Genomic DNA, 17,261 nt, shown 5'->3' with positions numbered 1-17,261 from the left:
CAATACCGATTAATACTATAGTTCGCTACCAAAAAGATTATCTTATGCTTCACACATTCTATGGGTAATTTTTTCTCAACTCTGTTTTACCTTTATGCGTTCTGCTACCACACAACCTGACAAGGAGTGATCAAATAGACTTATTTTTAGAGGGAAATAGAGGAATCGAATTACTTACCTTTATTTTAAGGGAATCATCTTAAAATGTAAAATAGATCACTTGGCAAGGCTGCATCACATGTTTTAGCACCTAAAAGGAATAAAATGAAGATAAGGAAGCTGGAGATGTTCTCACCATTCGATACATACGCACGATTCTCATAACTGCTGAAAAAAAAAACTCATTTTGCAAAGGATTCTGTTGCGTACGTCATTTTCTTCAACACAGCCTTGTTAGTTTTACTTTCGTTTGTATCTCTGGATATGAGATAATGTTTTCTTAATCACATTGTATACTTGACTTATAATTATCATACATATGACACAATCTTGGATTCCATTTACTTATTGAAATAAACATCTGTTGTTTTCCGAGAAACTTGAAAATTATTTGACTCACTAGGCAAAGAAATCGCGCAACATTGTAATATCTAATAGAGGCATTGTATGTATGCAATGTTTTATCAACAATGTTTCTATTAACAATATAATAACTAATGGACACCTGAACGGTTAGTTACTAACTACCGAAGTGCCTGACGGATCTTGCACAAAATGAGCTGTCGTTTATTATTTTTTCTTTGACAGCCCAATGGAGAAAAACAGCACATCTAATTGCGAGAAGAAATTGTTATTATTGTTACTGGAAAAAAGTCGGTTAAAGTGTAAAATTTTGTATAATGAAAAGAACTGAGAGGAGACATTTTCAATAAATAAAGATAAAAATAAAAATAAAAAATAAAATTAATGAGAAACGAAAAAAATGGGAATTGAAAAATTATAAGACTTACTCGACATTTGTAAAGGGTCAAATCTATCAGATGCTATATCAAGACTGAAAATTAAAAAAAAAAGTCGTGATTCGATTTTCGTATTTATGAAAGGGGAAAAAACATCGGTATTAGAAAGGGAGGGTCAAAGCTGAGGTGCATGGGAGTGTCTTATTGTTTCATTATCTTAATAGCCTTAAGGCAAGAAAGGTCCAACCTTCTAGAACTCAGTTTTTTCTTGCCAAAAAGCCTGGAATAACTTCTAATAAAAATGCTGAATCTTTTGAACGTTGATTGGTTCTGCTTTGTTTTAACCACAGGTAGTCAGTACGAACTATTAAAGGTCAAACTCTATTTGATCTCACACTTTTGTAACGACCGCTGAATTTCGTTTGATTTTAGTCATGGGGGAAATACTCCATAACTTCAATTCAATTCAATTCATTTATTTTTGCCATTAACCAAAAAATTCAACATAAATACATTAAAGATGATAAACAATATTCCTCTAAACTATTTACAAGATCAAATGTGTTAAAGGCTAGGAAGCCTATATAGAAGCCGGGGGCTCTCAGAATGTTTCTGATACAAACCTGTGTTATAATGAGCTAGACAAAATAATTCACTTATATAGTGCGGTGTTGTGTGATTTTATGGGGATGATGTTTTTAGTTTATCCCGCAGATGCTCCAAAAAAAAGAGCAGAAGATAAGCAAGCGAGTATAAAGAAAGCATGGGAGACGCATGGGATACATTGTGGGCTTCTTAAGAAAATCAACATTGTTATCAATGCGACAATTGATTAATAAATGAACTTTTTTTAGCACCGACTTTCCGTACGAATACATTCGTCTTCCGTATTAACATTACGTATATGATGACAATTAACCGATACTACTCCAATATAAGTACAATGGATGCCATGAACCGCTTATTATATGCGGGTACTTGTCCTTGGAAAAACGCGTTTTTTCCTTGAATCAGGCGATACCCTAGCACCACTTTCCTATTAACCAACCTAACGAATTATTTCCCTTTAAAAAGGGAGAGCGCAGTAACAACAATTGTCGTCGCTTTTAAAGATTTTTAGTGGTAAGGTGTATTTATTTCGAGAGTTATTTAAAGTTAAATAAAAATATCCCCTATTTATTTCGTTGTAACAACCAACATAGCCTCCACATCCCCTATGTATGGTGTTCATACATTTGCTTGGAGACAGGAGAAACGATTCGTTCAAGATGAATGCACCTCATCAGAAAGTTCGAGGAAAGCTTACTATAGCGAATGTAATGTGTGATGTTAGATACTAGTTTAACTGAAAAAAAAAAAACTGAAAACTCAAAATTTCAAATATTTAATTTGGATACTTCACAATCGATTTCAAACAATTTTTCAACAAGAAAGTGATTAAATTTAATTTTTCACTACTACAAGAAATACAAGTAATAAACAACAAGAAACAGGGAAACCCAAGGGTTCCTCGGCAAAATGCCTGCTCAAAAATTTGATCACCGGAAAATTAAAACCTTTTGTTTTCGGAGGGGAAAATATGTGGTTTAGAATGCGAAAAAAGAAAATGCAGGTAACATTTTCGTAAAGCCAACAACAGCTAGTCAATTCAGGGAATAAGATTCTGTTTCCTAAAACTTTCTTCAGCTTAAATTTTTAGCTATAGCATCCGGGCAAACGAGACTGTATTAGCTTATACAACTATGTCATTAACAATAATAATAAGAGGCAAACAAGCCACAGAACGATCTTCGAATACAGGAGACAACATTAAATGTTTCTGCTTTTAAAAATGTTATCGTAAGATGCCGCTCATAAAACCGCTTGTGTTGTCGAAAGCAAAAACTGTTCATATTTTATTGGGATTCCACAAAGAGAAATGATGACGTAAAAAGAAAAATTCACAAACCACAAAAAGCAAGACTACAAGCAGTTGTATTTTTCTTCAAAGATAGGGTAGCGTAATATGAGAGGATGAACAAAAACAAGAGAATGGCGCAATCTTAAAATAGAGGGCGACGAAGCTGCAGGAAACGATTACGCAAGCCCTCTATCAGGCTCCGTCCTTGTAATTCACAATTTTATGTTCTGTCCCTTGCCACTCGAAGGTCACGTTATTACGAAGTTCCGCATTGCATACGTTACTACTTCTTTAAAAAACTTACGCTGTAGGGGTAGCCTTTCAAATGTGGTAATATGGTGAAATAGAAAAAGTAATCAGACAAAAAAACCTCAATTTGTGTTACCCTCGCCGAATATTTCTTTTTAATTAAAATGTGGCTAAATCAAACGGAGAGTAGCGAACGTTACAAATGAATGAACTCAAACAGTGTAGCGTTTTAATTTATTTACCTCTGCTTTTCACTTTCATTTCATTTTCTTTTTTTTTTTTTTGCCTAACTATGATCAATATGACTATGTAAATTTTTTAACATTTACTGTTGCTTTGCCATTGATTTTGGTCCCATGTGTATACTTTGTTCTTATTACTTAACTGAGGAATCCCATTCTCTATAACCCCGGTGGCTTCCGTTTGGATAAAGAAGCCAAAGATTTCCTCATTCGTCTCGATGTGTGAAGAAAAGTACGGAGATTCTTACAGCTGCTATCATCCAGGGCTATGACGAAAAAGGATGTTCACGAAAGGTTCCTTTAGACGAGCAGCTGCCGAATGACTTATGGTATTTGCCGCATTTTACAGTCGTGAGGATGAACAAAAGGACAGCGAAAGTACGAATCGTGTTTGACTGTGCCGCTAAAAGAAATGTAATTTCCATAATTGACATGACCCATGCAGGACCAAAATTACAGCACGATCTTTTCAACGTCCTTGTCCGTTTCTGTGAAATCCTTGTTGGTATCGCTTGCGGCATATAGGAAATGTATCTCCAAATCGAGATTGAGGAGAAGGAACGTTCACACTTCCGACTGTTATGGAGAGACTTTGACCACAACCGAGAACCCGACGTATTCGAGTTAAGCCGTGTAGTCTTTGGAAATAATTCCGCCTCTGTGGATCGCAGTTTGTTGCGTACGAGACAGCTCGAAGAAACCAAGACCGCTATCCCCTTGCCGCTGATACGGACCTTCAGTTAACCTATATGGAAGATTATATTGACTGTGTTGAAAACGACGACAAAGGAGTGGAGTTTTGCCGTCAATTGGAATGACAATTGGGAGATGCCAACATGCAAGCCAAAAAGTGGATCTCTAAGCTACCGAAAGTTGTTGAAGCGATTCCGACAGATGAATGCGCTACAGAGATCGTAATTAACAACGGCCAAGACCCGATAACAAAGACACTGTGGATTTCGTGAACAGCATTGAAGACGTGTTTACTGTTAGCGCTTCTCCTGTTTCCCCAGAATTTCAGAAAACGAAACAAAACGTCCTGCGTAAAGTAGCAGCGATTTTTTGCCCTCTGGGATTGTATGCCCGTAAGTGATTGTTGCAAAGATTGTACTTGGGACGGCGAAATACAAGATGAAATAGCGAATGAAATCGGGAATTGGTTCGAGCAGTTAAAAGGTCTGGGAAAGGTGAAGATTCCCCGATGTCAGCGGATTCCAGAGCCTTTGAAGTCGAAGCACATCGTTATATTTGTTGATACCTCTCACAAAGCTTATGGTGCAGCTGTCAATATCCGGTGCCAATATCATAACGATGCCGTCACCAGTTGGCGTGGAGTTCCTAAGGAATTAATTCCAGTCCGTCGACTTATCAGAGTTCAGATCCGCGAGACGATGTTTCATTGACCCCTAACCATATCTTGCATTAACAAAAGGGAGGAGAGTTCGCCTCTGAGTCTGTTGAAACCACTACTTTTCATTCGCCCTAAAGATACAGGCGAAAGGTTCAGTTCACGAGTGTGGAGAAGATGGCTCAAAGAATGTGTTCCTTCCCTCAATAGCCGATCAAAGTGGATTTAAGTATTCCGAGTCATAAAATTTGGAGATGTAGTTGTTGTGATTAAGCCCGATATTCCAAGAGAACGTTGGCCATTAGGGCGAATGGTTAAAGTTTATCTTGGACGTAATGGCCACACCCGTGTAGTTAAAGTTACGTGTGGAGTCAAGGCTGTCGTAAGACCAATTAACAAACAGATTCTCTTTGAAATTAATAGCTAATCAGTACCTACCTCCCAGTGCGGGAAGGAGAAATATTAAGAAGACAGTAAACGAACTAGAGCGCGCGCGCTTTTTGAATTTTCATGAGCATTTTTAGTTTCGTGTGCAAAGTTAGTTTCTGTGAGACGCGTTTTGAGGGGATTTTCATAAAAGTATGGTGTCAACCGCGCTACTGTTTTGGAGGTGTTTTTGTTGTTGTTGTTATTGTTGTTATTGTTGCCTGTTTTGAGAAGAGTTTTCCGCAACCGCTCACAAATACATACACGAAGTGGCTCACTTGGCAAAGTTGAAGAGCAAAGTGTTGCAAATTAACATCACCTCTCAGCTTTCCACGATTTAGAAGAGGATTGAACAGGAAAAAAATAAGTTGTAGGGTGTATGATAGTAACATCTTAACACGGGCGAAACAAAGAACTGGATCACCAGCACCTTCACAGTTAATTGTCTTTTTCCCAGTGAGTTGCTGTAAAAAAAGAAAATTCTACAGTATAAATCAAGGAAACAATAAGAAGGCACGTGTCAAGTGGGGTAGAGGAAGTCTTACTACCTGTCTCGAGTGTCAATTTCTAGTGCAATACAAGAGCAGGTCTGGCTGCTGTGAAATGTGTTAGATAATCCGCTCCAAAGTCAGCGTGCCAGCCGTCGCGTGTAGTTTTTGCTAATGTATGGTTTGCAAAAGATATCTCATCCGTGATTGATCTTAATGACAAAAAGTCAGGTATAAAAGCGAGTAAAACTTTTCCTATGATGATTGGAAGTCGAATGACCAAATTGTTTGCTGACCCTACACAAACGCGCGTTCGCCATAACATGGTCTTCATGTTCGTTTATCAAAAATCAGTACTTAGTCCTGCTCAGCCAAATTTCTTTACTGGAAAGATCATGTAAATTTGGTCCCAGGCCTCGAGGTCAATAAAGTGATGCCTTATTGATGTTTTATGCTTCATTAATAATCATGTGAAAAGAGATAATATCATTATTGTGTTTAAGTGTAATGTTGAGGGTTGTTAGAAGCGCAAAGTTCTTTCTACGAAGTTCTTAAATAAACAGTATTTCGCGTAAGCCTGACACAGATTAAAACTCTAAGCAAGATGATTGAGCAGTAGGGACTATTAACTAACATTCAAACTTTGTTAAATTGCAGAGATTTACAGAATAACCAGCTGCAGAATTTACCAGAGGGCATTTTCTCTTCCTTGGTTTCCCTTCACGAACTGTAAGTACCACGCAGAGGAATGTTTTATTTGGCTCTTGTCAATACAATTGCGTTCGTCTACCATATACTCAGTGAATTCTCAGGATTCCAGATGGATTTCCTGGGGGGACGGAGGGGGGAGGGGGGGGGGGGGCGACTGAAGGGGATACCTTAAGAACTGTGCATTGCCGTGGTTACAATCAAGTTGTATGATATTTGGTTGATAGAAGAAGTGGGTAACCTTTTTTGTTTGCAATTTTAAGGCTATCGACTCTATTTCGTAGCCATAGAACGCTTTGATTCCTCGTCTCGGGATCAATTCAGACACTCCAGTTTCCTCCTCCTTTGATTGTTGAGATAAAATTTAGAGTCCTCATTGTTGTTATTGTTATTACGGGTACCAAATTTTTGTAAGGTCATCCTGCGTGACCTGAAATTGGTATATAAATCAGTGGAGAGTGTATTAAAATGATAACAAGACGGTATGATAAATTATCGTGAGTGGATTAAATTAAACGTGTTGTGAACATCGGGACCAGAACCACACATGTGTTGCCTAGTGTTATTGAGCCCACAACATAAATTTTAGGTGATTTTGCTGGATATGCATTCTTTCTGCGCTTAAATTTTTACGTCATTAACACGCGCCTGGCACGCGTACGCACGCTGAAAACATGCTGTGTTCCTTGAAGCTAGGCCTAGCCAATAAATAATTTTTTTTCTCCTAAACGAGCACCATGACCCATTTTTATTATCTTGGTATTTTTACTTAGCTGTTTTTCTATTTATGTTTCAATTTAAAAAAACGGCGACAGAAAAATGAGTCATTCCCTGAAATACTATCTTGCCCACCAGTTGGGGAATTAAAATAATGATACTGAGAACACGCTTGCAAGAAACGTTTTAGGTCAATACTGATTAATAATGTGCTTAATGTTATCTTTAATTGATGCTCATGCTTCATACCATAACATTTTCCTCGACTACATTTCATTGAAGTTATTTCTGTTACCACACGACCTTGCAAGAATTGATCAAACGGAGTCATTTTTAAATGCAAATACTGGAATCAAATATTACTTTCATTTCATGGTAATCACCTTAGCAGTAAAATAGATCGCTGGGCAAGAGCTGCGGCGAAAGGTTTAACACCGAAAAATGGAATAAAAAGAAAATAAAGAAGCTAAAAATTATCTTAACACTTCGATATGTACTCACGATTCTCACAACTGGTGAAAAAGTCCTCATTTTTCAAAGGTTTCTTTTGCGTTGTTCTATATTCGTCGACACAGCCTTGTTAGGTTTTACTTTCGTTTGTATTTCTTGATATAAGATAAAGTTTTCTTAACCGCATTCTATAGTTGACTCATAATAATAAAGAATATGACACTATCCTGCATTCCATGTCATTATAGCAAATAAACATCTGTTGTTTCCTGAGAAACTAAAACATTATCTAACTCACTCGGAAAGGAAACCGCGTAACATTATAAAATCTAATGGAGGCATTGTATATATTCAATGTTTGAGAAACACTGTTTTAATTGACAAGTATAATAGCTAATGGAAACTTGAACGGCTAGTCACTACCATCAAACGGAGGTGGCTGACGTCTCTTGCGCAAAATGAGCTGCGCTCAGTTTTTGTTTTTTGTTGTTGTTAAAATGTTTTGGGGAAAAAGAGCACATCTATTTGCGAGAAGAAATTGTAGTTATTGTTACCCGAAGAAATCGTTTAAAGTTTAAATTTTTTTATATAATGAAAGGAAGTGAAAGGAAACATAAATAAATAACACTAAAGAAAATAGAAATAGTAAAAGAAAAGAAAGAAAAAATCAAGAATTAAAAACAAAAGGAAAGAGATACTTCTGATACTGGAAATTGGTAAAGGGTCAAATCTATTATATGCATTATCAAGACTGAAAATTCAAATATTAACTCGTATTTGGACTTCGCATATATAAAGGGAAAAAGACATTGGTATTGGAAAGGGAAAGAAAAGCCTGTAGTGCTTGGGAGCGGCTGATTGTTTCCTAATCTTTATAGCCTAAAGGCGAGAAAGGTCCAACCTTCCAGAACTCAGTGTTGCTTACCTAAAAGCCTGAGAAAAACTTCTAAGAAAAATGCTGAGTCTCCTGAGTTTGGCCTTGTTTTAACAACAGGCTGTCAAAACCAACTGTTAAAGGTCGCACGCTATTTGAACTCCCGCTTTTGTAACGACCGCTGATCTTTGTTTGACTTAAGCCACGGGGGAAATAATCCATAAATTATCAGTAAATTTTGTGATGCAAGCCTGTGATATGACGAGCTAGACAAATAAACTTCACTAACATTTTATTTTACATTTTTACTTTATATTTTTTTTAGTCTCCCCAATTAGTAGGGCACTTGTGCTCGGCTATTCAGATAAAGTTATTATTATTATTATTATTATTATTATTATTATTATTATTATTATTATTATTATTATTATTATTATTATTATTATTATTATTACATCGTGTGGTGTCGTGTGATTTTATGGGGTTGATGTCTTTTAGTTTATTCCGCTGATGCTCCAAACAAAAGAGGAGAGGGGAAGCAAGCGAGTAAGAAGAAAACATGGGCGACGCATGAGATACATTGTGGGCTTCCTCAAAAAATTAACATTATTATCAAAACAACAATTGATTCATTAATGAATTTATTTAGCACCAACTTTCCATTTCCGTGCAAATACATTCGTCTTTGATATTCATATTGCGCACAGATGACAGATAACCGATGCTATTCCAGTATAAGTAAAATTGATGCCATTAATTGCTTATTATATGCGGATGTTTGTCCCTGCGTTTTCCCTGGAATCAGGCGATACCCTGGCACCACTTTCCTATTTAACAAACCATTGTGATAAATTCTGTCCATTTAAAAAGGAAGAGCGCAGGAACACCAATTGTCTTCGCTTCTGAAGATTTTCCGTGTACAATGTATTTCGAGAGTAATTAAAAGTTGATTGAAAATATTCTCTATTTATTGCGATGCAACAGCTAACATGGCCTCCCCATCATTTAATATGTATGGCGTTCAGACCATTCGCTTGGAGACGTGAGAAAAGATTCGTCGAGGAAGTATACGCCTCATCAGAAAGTTCGAGGAAAGCTTACTATAGGGAATGTGATGTGTGATGCAAGATACTAGTTCAACTCAAAACAAAACTAAAAAATTAAAATTTCATTTATTCAATTTCGTTACTTCGCAGTCAATTTCAAACAATTTGTCAACAAGAAAGATATTAAATAAATTTTTCACTACTATGACAAATACAAGTTATAAACAACATCAAACAGGGAAACCCAAAGGTTCTTCGACAAAAATCCTGCTCAAAATTTTGGAAAACTAAAACGTTTTGTTTGTTTTCGGAGGGGAGAATATGTGGTTTACAATGTGATAAGATATAAAAAAAAGGAAGTAAGGACGATTCTATTGACAGTGCTGAAAACGACGATGAAGGAGTGGAGCTTTACCGTCAATTGAAAGCACTATGGGGAGTTGCCAATATGCAAGCCAGAGAGTGGATCTTTAATCCGCCTAAAGTTATTGAGACTAAATGCCAGTAAAAATCAAAGAAATCGTTTTCACGGTCAAAAAATCGATTTCGCTCATATTTTGTTAGTTTGAAGGCCTAGGTAAGTAAGTAAAGGAAATAAGGTTAATTTATTTTGAAATATTCCATATAGCCAGGCGAGGAGCCATAATCAGAGATGGAGACCGTAACGAGATGCCATTTTGACTTGTGCCATGTGTTGTACCAAAACAATATATTTTTAGAAAAACTTGCGCACATACGCTCGTGCGCGCACGCGTGTAAATGGCCAGGATCGCGCGTGGAGAAATTGAAATATTTTTCTACCCGCTTAAACCGGCGTCCAAATTTTAAAATTTTGCTTGGTTCACAACGAAAAGGTAACAATTGAAAGAAGACGGGGGAAGTTGGAATAAGCGGCATATTGATCACATGACTCTCAAAGTAAAGTCAAAAAGGCGCCAAAACGGTGGCCGGCTGCGTGCGTTGCTACAATTGAATGAATATGTACTCAGACACGTAAGTGAATTTCTTCTCTGCTGCTTTCTGTCACTTTTGCCAGTATGATATGGTTCAAATGGTACCCGAAAATTGTCTAAAGTTCACTTACTTGTTATTGGAGAAAGTGTAAACAGTTGTGGAAAGTTCTGATGCTGCAAAGTTGTTACGCAGTTTTCACAACCTCCATATGGAACTCTGTCAGTCTCACTGTTTTCTTGTTCATGTTGAACTGGAAAAAGAGCTTTAAGCGGCTTGGAATCAATTTACGTGGCCATGGAAAGGAAGAAGGAAAACAACAAACGGCTACACGGATGAACTTTCTAACCAGGAAAAAAAGTACGCTAAAAATTGTACCTTCTCACATTCTGCGTAAACCCGCAGCCGGTTTCTTGGCTATAAACAAAGCCTGATTCCGGGATATAAAACAGTGGAGGATGCATTTGACTGAGACCGACACCGAGTTGAAGCATTTGGATTGGTTTCTGGGTTTTAGTCAAGATACGTACTTCAAAATAAAGTAAAACATTTCTTCTTTCATTTCAGCTTTCATTTTGTTTTCACTCCCTCGGACATGCATGAAAACTTTTCGTTTGTCTGCTAGTAGTTTTGTTTCACCTCTTCAGTTCTTAATTTCTGTCGGAGGCATTTTGCTAATTATCAGCTTATTTTGATGTTAAAGTTGCTAGTTTGATGTTGAGGAAATTTATCCCGAAAACTTGAAAAAAAGGAAGAGTTTGAAAACAGGTAAGAACATGTTTACAGCTTTCTTGTCTCTTGGATGATTATAGAAATCAACAACTAATAAACGAATGAACATTAATTTCAAGTCTTACGTGTAATAACTCTTGAAAGCAGCAAGGCAACAGCCGTCATAAGAAGCAGTAAGTTTCAATTTCGGCAAAAAGAAGTAATCAAGGAATTCACTTCTGACCGATGTTGAAAAATTTGGAAACATGCTCAATTCGACAGCTTTTAGCTTGACTACTTAATTTCTGCCAATAAACTGAGTAAAGTTTTATTTATTACGTAAAATCATACACTCGTAAAACTGATGACAGTTTACAAAATTTGGTGGAAGCGCCGAGTATTAATGCCAGCTAGTGAGTGCGAAGTGAAAACGTTTGGGACGATGGACCTTACTCGTCTCCTCAAGGATTTACCACCAATTTGAAATAAATAGTTAAAACTGACTTCTCCAATAAAATTTAAGTTTATATAAGGCTTATATCAGCATCGCGGAGAATATTTTATGTTTGTACTTTAAAGATTAATGTTTTCTACTAGCATTTCAATTCAGTCAGGAGAATTTCCTGGAGTTGTTCCCAATGTTTTAGTTTACAGCTGTAGTTTAGTTAGGTTGGATGGAGAAACTTAAACATGTACAGGGTAATAAAATGTTATTTTCACATTTAAAGTATTTAAAAATTATGTTATTTTGTCGAAACCAAACTAAACTTTCTTTTCCATTTTCCGTATCAGGTAGTAGCCCCACGCAAATTTGCGTGTATCCGTGCGGGTTTATGACGTGAAGGGTGGCGCAATTTTTTCTAAAAAATAGATTTTTTGGTACAACACATGGGGACGCGTTGAGCCCACGCTTACGGTCTCCATCCGTGCTTATGGCTTCTGATATAACGACAGAAAACCATGAAAAACGGTTACCCTACCGGAAGCTCGCATTTCACCACGGGAGAAATCGAAATTTTATTTTCAGCTTCTCGCTGTTCAGACATTTATATAGCTATGAATCTATCTTTCGTATAATTTGGTATATTGATTCGTCCTCAGTCAAGACATAGTAATTATTTACATCTCTGCTCGTTTGTAAGCGAACCGAGCTCGGATGAAGTAGACACACCTTTGTCTATCACGCAAAAGTCTAAAATAATCCAAATTCAGCGAAAAAAAAGTTGACCGGTAGTTTCTCAGTTCCTCTCATACTTTGACAAAAGACAGTTCAGTAATTGATTTTTTGGTGTACGGTTTTAAATATTTAGGATCTAACAGAACTTTTACACGAACGCCGATCAAAGTTCGACAAAATTACAATTCAGCGCCATTGAAATCTAAAACTCTAGTATATACCAAGGCGTAATAGAATAAATTAACTCCTCGGCCAAAATTTGTATAAAAAAGGCTTTAAACTATTTCCAACACTTTAAGCGATTTAAAAAAAAAGTGCACTGGTGTTAAATATTGTCTACACGGGTACAACAAACCAACAAACACCAAAATAACCACAAGATAAAATTAAATCTCACTCGCTCCCTAATCTGTGTCACGTACGAGCGACTTTGCCAAAATAACAAACGGATGTTTACATCCCTTGATTTAGTCATATTTTAAAATATCTTACTTAACGATGCGCCAGATTTCCAGGTCAACTTGGTGAAGAAATAGACAATACATCCTGGAAGAATTAGAATTAATGGTATTAATGATAAGAGGCTTTATCATCCTTCGATAACGAAAAGCAAATATTGCATCGTTCTCTAAATAAGCAAATCTAGTTCTCCATTTTTCTGAAACAATACATTTAAAACCAGAGTTAATTGTTAGGTAACAGAACAACGATGTCTTGTTCGTTTATGACTATTGTCGGTAGGATTTGCACGGGGATTTGCGGCGGAGACGAATGCACTAGCTCCTCAACTTCCGTCACACCACTCAAGCAGCGTGACAACCATAGCAAACATTACAACAAGTCCTTGAAATTGTCATGTAAGCATGACAGCACGGCACTAAATGGGTTCGGCGCGCATAGATCAAAATTTTACTTTTGTGAATGAACATGTGAGGTTGAATGGTGTTCTTTATTTCTTTTTGTTTGAGTTTACAAAGCTTCTGACACTGTTCAAGGACCACTTATAATATTTTTTTGTGGTGAACATGTACCATGATACAGCGAATACAACTTTTTTCTTGAGGGTAAGCGACAATTAGCCGATGAAGAGAAATTTACTTAAAAGACTTTCTTGAGTGTGAAAGCGGCCACGGTAAACGACAATGAGCTTAAATTCCAATGAATTATGGCATTTTCAAAGCAAAAGGATCTGTTTCTTCTCTGATGTCTCTTATCTCTAGAAAAAAAAAATTGCTCTAAGAGCTCTGCTGCGTTCTCTTTCATGGCTCAGGTCTGTCAATTTGAAATTCTTATCGTTGCGCCGAGTGGCAGACTCGGTAATTTTTACAGTTTTCTTCGCCGCTTGGTCTCTTTCAAATTTCTAAATCTCCAGGCATCTAAGCTAGGAAAGAAATGCTGATGACTCCCACGTTTTATGGATGATCGTGTCTAAAAGTACACACGAGAGACCAGGAGTGACCACGAATGCCCACAAATGACCACGAATAACCACGAGTGACTTCGAGTGACTACGAGTGAACACGAGTGACCACGAGTGACCACGAGTGACCACGAGTGACCACGAGTGACCAAGAGTGAGTACCACTGACTACGAGTGACCACGAGTGAGAATAACATGAAAATATTATACTGAAGTGTTATGACGTCATTTTTAGCACACGGTCTCTACTTAACCTTAAATAGACCGGTTTTTTTTTTTCTTGGACACCAAAATAGGTTAATTTCATACTGGAGACGTTTCAGATAGACGAGAGGTGAGCGGATGGGGGGAGGGGTGTGATATGTGGGGTGGGGTGGTCTAAATCTACTTCCTGCCCTTACCTTTAATCCCACCCCTTCCTACTTTTTTGTTGAATTTGCCTTTTGAGAATTTTAGGACTTAATCTCAACGGCGTTTTGCCGCACTTGACATGTCTTTAATGGAAATATCTCGTTCACGTTTCAAGCAATCCAAAAACTCTATGCTCATCCCGTGAATCTATGTTGAGGGGTGTTTGGTGAAATTTTTGGGTATATATTTTGAAGCAACAGTCGTAAGTGAGTTGTAAGTTTGATTTACACGAAACAATGCGTGTCGTAGGCCTGTCGAAAAGCTTCGTAAGCTTGTGTAATAAAAATTGTAATATTGCGCAGCGTAGTTAATAAATGTGAATTCAAAAGTTATAAAATAGACGCTGAAAGATAATTATTAAATCATTTGCACGCAAATGTCACAACAGGGCCGTGCCTAGGATTTTTTGTCTGTGGGGGCAAACTCCGCACACCCCTCACAGATGTCTACCGTATGCAGACAGGGTTTCTAGTTGGACCTTAATTTTGTTTTCACTCCTACACAGAAAGTTGCCTCTTCGACGTTTAGAGAAAAAAAAAACACCGATACTTTTAGTTTTAAATTGTCATGACGCACTATCTACAACGATTACTAGAGAACCAAAAATCCAAATAGCCGTGCCAAGAAATACAACTCCTTGTGACAAACACTAGCCGGGCACGGCATTGCAACAATTACAGAATGAAGCTCATCGCATGATACAAGCAGTGATTAATTTCTGTCCTAATATTGCCAAATCTCAACAAGAAAGGCAGTTAAAACTATCAAGCACTAAAAAGAGCCAAGCCAAACCCAGCTGAAATGTCCTATGTGGCATAAAAACACCGTCGCTGAACACACAGAATAAGAGGTCATATTCAAAACGAAGAGAATTCAAAAAGGGAAACTCAAAAATCATTAGGCGCAAATGACCTGTCGGATGATGAACATATGATGGTTAAATCCAAACCCGCTACAAATACTTGCGAGCAGCGCAGGCTTTTAAAACCAATTTATCTCGGAAAAAAAATACTTGTATAAGCTAGATTTAAAAAGGCTAAAACACGCGCCAGAAAGTGGCGTATGCTTGTCAGTCTTTATTTACACACCAAATTTTCCATCATAGGCAGCCCAAACTGAAAAAAATCATTATTTTCATAAGAAAACCGGTACCTCAAAAGATTTTCCAAAATAATTGGTTGGAATTCACATTGAAGGAAGGAATATTTTTTCAGTCAATTAGTCGATTTTATTGTGATCAGTGTGATGTTAGAAACCGAATTGAGTTTTCCTGGTGGGGGCAGGTGCCCCCTCTGCCCCGCGCTATATACGGCCCTGCACAACTTTAAAATTATAATGTAGCAGCTCAGTGCACAGTGAAACAGAACAATTTACTTATAAACTGGAACATACTTTGTACATAATTTACTTATACCATTACAACGCCTAAAATGTGCACGAATTCAACAAAATTCGTCATTTTTCAAATAGGGCGAATAATACGAGATTTTGCCAGAGCAACTCAAAAATAGTTTACTGGAACAGACCAACTTACTTGTATTGGAAAGCCTCCTCAGAGAGTACGACAATTTCGCACTGATGTAGTAAGCCTTTCCCTAAGTAACCCAGTCACTCCCTTCCCGAACGTATTCACTTTAGAGAATTCGCGAATCATAGTGAGTGGGAGATGTAACTTCGACGGATGTCCATTACCCGCGAGTGAGGTAATTATGTTGCCTTATTAGGCCTGGTGAACATTTTTGATATTGCGGTTGCCGCGATGTCTAGCTTAGGAGAAGGCTTATCTATAATTTACCCAAGTAACCATAGTCAAGAAGAAGCTGATTTTGACAGCATTGCTTTGGTGAGCTATGAAGCCCACCAAAGCAACTTCCATAGCCTTTAGCAAATAGAAGCAAAAACAAAAGATGTACTCGAAGAATTAAAATTGAAGTATGCAGAAAGCGAATCGGCTGAAGATCAAATTTGCCTAAAATGTGGGGGAAAATTGACAGCTATTCCTAAGGCGTCTATGAGGAGGACAATTGCCTTCTGAAGGTCTATGCCGACGACAGTGTGTTTTGTAAAAAAATTCAAAGAAAGACTGGGAGTCCAATCAGCAGCAAAACGAAAATGAAAGACAAAATCAACATATTACACGACAACCCATTGGACGACCGAGGCTAAAACGTTATGCTTAAGACAAAGATTTGATTAAGAACGAAGGCGACGATAGTGGGCGGATTTGACCGTCATCTGAAGCGCATTGACCGATTCGTCTTCCTTTTTCGAAAAAAAAAAAAAAAAAAAAAAAAAACTTGCGAAATTCTTAACTGACGCGCTCTTAATTTGGAAGGGTTTCGTATAATTCGTGCACATTTCAGGCATTGAAATGGTATAAGTAAATCATATAGATGTATGTTGCAGTTTATAGGTTTATATTGCTCTGTTGTACTGTGCTTCTTTATATTAACTTTTAAGGTTGTGAAATTTGCATGTAGATAGTATAAATATCACGACTGGTGTTATTAACAAAAATGAATTCTATAAAGTTGAAATCCATTGTCAAAATTTGAGTCCATTCCATTCTATATTTATGGTGAGGCGATCGGGGATCATTTGCGGTCCATTCTGGGGATCATTTCACTTTTGCTCCAAGAAAACATAGATTTACATGGGTAGCAAATATGAGGTAAAAGAGTGTGTTTGCTCGACTTTGGTCATATTTTCACACAAATCAAATATCGTTTTTGCAATACATTTACAAGCAAAGCAAACGTGGTAAATACCGTATTTATTCACACACTGTTGCAAATGTACATGTACGTGCAAGAGGAAGTACACGTTCGAGACAACTTTACCTCTAAGGCAAATATGAGTAACACCACACATTTGTTCCAAGGATAATGGATTTACGTGGTGAGCAAATGTGGTAAAATATCATGTTTGCTTAACTTTGGTCATATTCGCGCATAAATCAAATCTCATGTTTGCACGACATTTACAGGCAAAGTAAAGCCGGTAAATATGAGTAACACCACACATTTGTTCCAAGGATAATGGATGAACGTGGTGAGCAAATGTGATAAAATATCATGTTTGCTTAACTTTGGTCATTTTTGTGTATAAGGGACCGTTCATTTTTTATGAGCATGGGGGAGGGAGGGGGGGGGGGGGGCTGGTGGGATTTAGGGGGGGGCCACGAGAAAAAAAAATGTTACTAAAGGGGGGGGGGGGGGCACCAAAAAAAATTGAGTGAAAGAGG

The 17,261-nt window shown here is 37.4% G+C and overlaps 1 long non-coding RNA gene across 1 annotated transcript in view; it reads left to right on the top strand.

Moving 5' to 3' along the window:
* The window catches only part of LOC146456959 (uncharacterized), a 124,133-nt gene that overhangs the window by 92,248 nt on the left and 14,624 nt on the right, over positions 1–17,261 (top strand). The window lies entirely within an intron of this gene.

The sequence above is a fragment of the Pavona decussata genome, unplaced genomic scaffold (genome assembly GCF_977016875.1).
Source record: "Pavona decussata unplaced genomic scaffold, jaPavDecu1.1 SCAFFOLD_252, whole genome shotgun sequence".
In the NCBI taxonomy this organism is placed as follows: Eukaryota; Metazoa; Cnidaria; class Anthozoa; order Scleractinia; family Agariciidae; genus Pavona; species Pavona decussata.
The sequence above is the reverse complement of the archived record's forward strand: the minus strand, read 5'-3'. Positions and strand labels throughout refer to the sequence as shown.